The following is a 4218-nucleotide window of genomic DNA, read 5'->3' as shown; positions in this document are numbered from 1 at the left end:
GTCATGGTATAGTATATCAAATGAAAGTCATAAAAAAGTATGTTGAAAAAGTCAAAAAAGGTCATACTATACTATGTCAAAAAAAGTTATGAAAAGTCATAGTATCGTAGGTGGACACAAATCATAAAAAATCATAGTATACTATGTCGAAAAAAGTAATGAAAAGTCATAGTGAAAAGTTATAAACGGGTCTAAGTATGGCATGTCGTACGAAGGTCAGAATATAACATGTTAAAAAAAGTCATAAAAATGTCATAGAAAGGTCATAGTATAGCATGTCAAAAAAGTCATAAAAAGGTCATAGTATAGTATGTCAAAAACAGTAATAAAAAAGTCATACTATACTATGTCGAAAAAGTCATGAAAAATCATAGTATACTATTTCGAAAAAAGTAATACAAAGGTTATAGTATGTGGAAATGTGGAAAAAGTGATAAAAAGTCATAGTATAGTATGTGGAAAAAGGTTGTACTATAGAATCTTGAAAAAAGTGATAAAAAGGTAATAGTATAGCGTGTCAAAAAAAAGCATTAAAAAAATCATAGTATAGAATGTCTTAAAAAAATAATAAAAGGGTAATTGTATTGTACGCCATAAAATGTCATTATAGTAATTCATAAAGTCATAAAAATTATTTAGTTTGATGGAAAAAGTCTCTCATAGTAGTCATGAATGTCACGTCAACATTTAGTTTAAAAACTGTCATAGTATATTATTTCAGAAATGTCATGAACAAAAGTCATAAAAAATCATAAGACATAGTATAGCATGTCACAAATCATGAAAAATGTGTATAGTATTTCATAAAACATCATAAAGAAAAGCTATAAATTCATAGTATACTAGCCTATATCATAAAAAGTTATAGTAGCCTATAGTAAAAGCTTTTAAAAAGTCATGAAAAAGTCATAAAAAGTATACTATGCCATTGGCTGACTGGTTGCCTGGCAACTGCAACAGGAGATAGGATAATGTGTTAATATGTGCGCTTTCAGGTACTGGTAGTCAGATTTTGTGTCATTTGGACAGAGCAAGGTGAGCAGCTTCCAAGTTTCCAATCTTTAAGCTAAGCTAGCTACAGTAAGATGTATCGATTTTGTTATCTACCTAACTAGCTAGCTAACGTTACTAGCTAGCTTATCGGCAAGAAAGTGAAAATGCGCATTTTGCATAAAATCTAGTTTAACTATTCATTTAACGCTAAATGTCCAGCGGAACCGTTTGAAGATCCTATTTCATCGCAATAACTTGGCATTGGGAGCCCCACCAAGTTGAAGTTCCGTCTTTTCACTCTATTGTTGTGTTGTGAATAAATGGGCCTCTGTCCCTTTAAACCGCAGCAGGAGGTGGTGCTCTCCGGCACATGAGAGGAGGAGGAGGAGGAGGAGGAGGAGGAGGAGGAGGAAGGGGGGGGGGGGCTTTGTGCGCCACACACATGAACGGACATTCGAGCTCCAACAAGGGAACTGTCCTGTCCCAACTCTGCTTCTCCTGCCTGGGAAACTAAGCTGACTTTGCAAGGAAGCTTCTCTTCCAGCTTTGCTGCTGTCCTGTGTCTACGGAAAGCCCAGTGGAATATTACCTAAACTTCGCCATTGCTCGGACCGTAAAGAAAGGTAACCTTTCTTTGTTGTTGTTTAAGGCTTGAATCATAGACACGGGTTGAGTGACCTACCGATGTTGTAATACACTTATAATGACTAGTTATGCTAATGACGACTTTTAGTAATCATTCGGTGGTCAGTGTGTCTTAATACAACATTTAGTTTATTCTGTGGGGTAAATTACGGATTTAGGTTGAATTCAAGCCAACTATGTGAAATCTGCATCTCATTTGAATGTCAAAGCTTCCTTGTCAATCAGCGCCTTGTAGTCCCATAGAGCCTGTCCCATCGAGCCTGGCTGTCCTATATGGAGTGACAACAATGAACCCTCTGGCGTCTTCTGTGTCCTTCCTAGTAAAGACTGAAAAGTGAAAAGCAAACTATGACATCATGAAAGTCGCCAATGTCCTTGGGTCAAACAGCGCTCTACAATATTGTTTGTTTCGGAACACACAGGTATTCTTGGCTTGCTTCATGTGGATCTGCATCTTTTTACTCACTGTAGAAACTTTGCTATTACATAGTTTTTAATTGTGCTTTCAGTTTATGTCCTCAAACTTTTTTTTTATGGTGTGGGATCTCCTAATAGAGAAGCGTTAGGTTTGACACAGAGGAACCCATTTTGCAAGAAATTCTGCTTTGTATACATGCTTATGAAATTACGTAATTGTTTTTCTGTTTTAGAAGCAAGGCCAACATCACAATGATAACAAATAAGCTGATGAAAGGAGTTTTTATTCCTACTATTACTAGAAAACTATTACACATTTGGGACCCCATTAGGAGACCCCAAGTGTCCACAGACCTCTGCACACACCAATAAAATTACTAGTAGAATCACTAACAACTTCATTTTTGAATATGTAGATGCCTAATAGTGGGAACTAGGTTGCAGAGTCTGAAAAAAATGTCCCAAATAATTATTTCCAGCTACAGGATGTGGTTTAAATTAGAGTTGTCAGATGGACTACTAATACTCTGCTACTCTCTGGCAATCTACTAAGAGCTCAACAAACTGCCCAGCTACTTTTGACTCATTCCTCACTCCCAAATTTGCCCACTTTACTGCATCATTAGTGAGTTGTTCCTGTTTGTGTTTACAGACCTGGCACTTGCCTCTCGTGGTCATCAAGCCCGATGAACTGGGTAATTTACTCTAGAATTGCCACCGTGGCTGTATACCTGCCCAGACTCGTTCATCATGCTCTAATCAAGCCGTGTAGTGTGCTCACAACTTTGACTACACTGACCATAAAGTCTGCAGATCCGTTTTATAACTTTCACTTTAATTATTCCTTGCTCAGCGTCAGTAATCAACCCTTCGTTCTTGTTAAACCGCCAGTCTGGACAAAATCACGAGGACATATCGACTGATGGGCTTAGCTTTGGTGTCGTCTTTGTACGACTGTTGCCCTCTGACCCCCTCCTATACACACATACACAAACACACAACCACACCCTAACAGCCCTGAGGTCAGTCAGTATTTGCCACTTTGCTGGATTAATCATTTACCCAACACTGCACTGGGAGCTCTGTGATAAAAGACAAATGAGGAAACTGGAGAGATTTAGGCCGAGGTCAGCCTCTGCCTGATCACCATCACGCCAGCAGTACCACTTTTCCAAGCGTCCTCTTGCTTTTCTGTCTTTTCCAGTGACTACAGTGTTGCATTATCACACACACTCCAGGCCTTTCAGCTCCATGTATGACTTCTCCACAGCTGCCAGGCAGATATATCTCCATCAAGATCTATTGTGTGTGCTGCAGAGTCAGAGGGGAGGGGAGGGGAGGGGAGGGGAGGTGTGTGTGTGTGTGTCATCTCAGACTGGCTGTGCTTTTCCTGCAATGGAGGCTATTTCAGTTGGCTCTGTAGGATACTGCTGCTGCGTAGTGAGGAAACTGGCTACCTGCCCGACTCTGACTGTGCTGAGGTCATTACAGTTTTATACTTGAAAGAGGGAATGCAGGAGTGGGGGTTGGGTAGAGGCAGTTAGACTCGTTTGCACTCCAGAAAACACTAACTTCAGGCAGTTTCACTAGCAGTTTGTTAAAGTGGAGGGCAACTAATTTCCTTGTGAATGAACACTGAGTATTTTTATCTGTCTGGATTCAGTATTATGTGTGGGTTTTAATGTATGGAGTATAAACTTTTTGCTTTTCCTTATATGAGAAAAGAAATGAAAATTAGATAAATGGAGTCAGATGTTATAACATACAGTATATTGCATGTTCTTGTTGCTTTCCATGTCTCAGGAAATTACTATTTAAATTGGCTGCGGCTTCAGTAATCCACCCGCCTTTATCTCACTCTCCATAGGAGGCAAACAGGGAATGATGGAGAATGTCTTGACATTTGGTCTTCTGCATGGCTCTATTGCAATAACATGGGCTACCAAAAGGTCTTATAGTTTGGGAGAGGGAAATAAAACTTTTTTAAGAATCGTTGTTAGCATTTGTTAGCATTAACAGTCCCACAATGAGCTTTCCTTAGTATGTGCCATTAGCCTTGACCAAGTGCCACTTTGCTCGTTTGAAAGCCATTATGTCTCTCTCATGGGTGGGCCAAATTATTTGAGCAAACAAAGCAGAGAAAGGGGAGGTAACCTTGCCCCT

General features: G+C 39.3%; 1 protein-coding gene across 1 annotated transcript in view; it reads left to right on the top strand.

Moving 5' to 3' along the window:
• The first annotated feature begins 1393 nt into the window (after nucleotides 1-1393).
• cdc42ep4b (CDC42 effector protein (Rho GTPase binding) 4b) overlaps nucleotides 1394-4218 on the top strand; it is a 19957-nt gene continuing 17132 nt past the window's right edge. The window contains exon 1 of the mRNA XM_032502241.1: nucleotides 1394-1616. The gene's annotated coding sequence lies outside the window, so the exon portion shown is untranslated. The remainder of the gene's footprint in view (nucleotides 1617-4218) is intronic.

This window comes from Etheostoma spectabile, chromosome 21, assembly GCF_008692095.1.
Source record: "Etheostoma spectabile isolate EspeVRDwgs_2016 chromosome 21, UIUC_Espe_1.0, whole genome shotgun sequence".
Lineage (NCBI taxonomy): Eukaryota > Metazoa > Chordata > Actinopteri > Perciformes > Percidae > Etheostoma > Etheostoma spectabile.
This window is presented reverse-complemented; position numbering and strand designations above follow the sequence as displayed.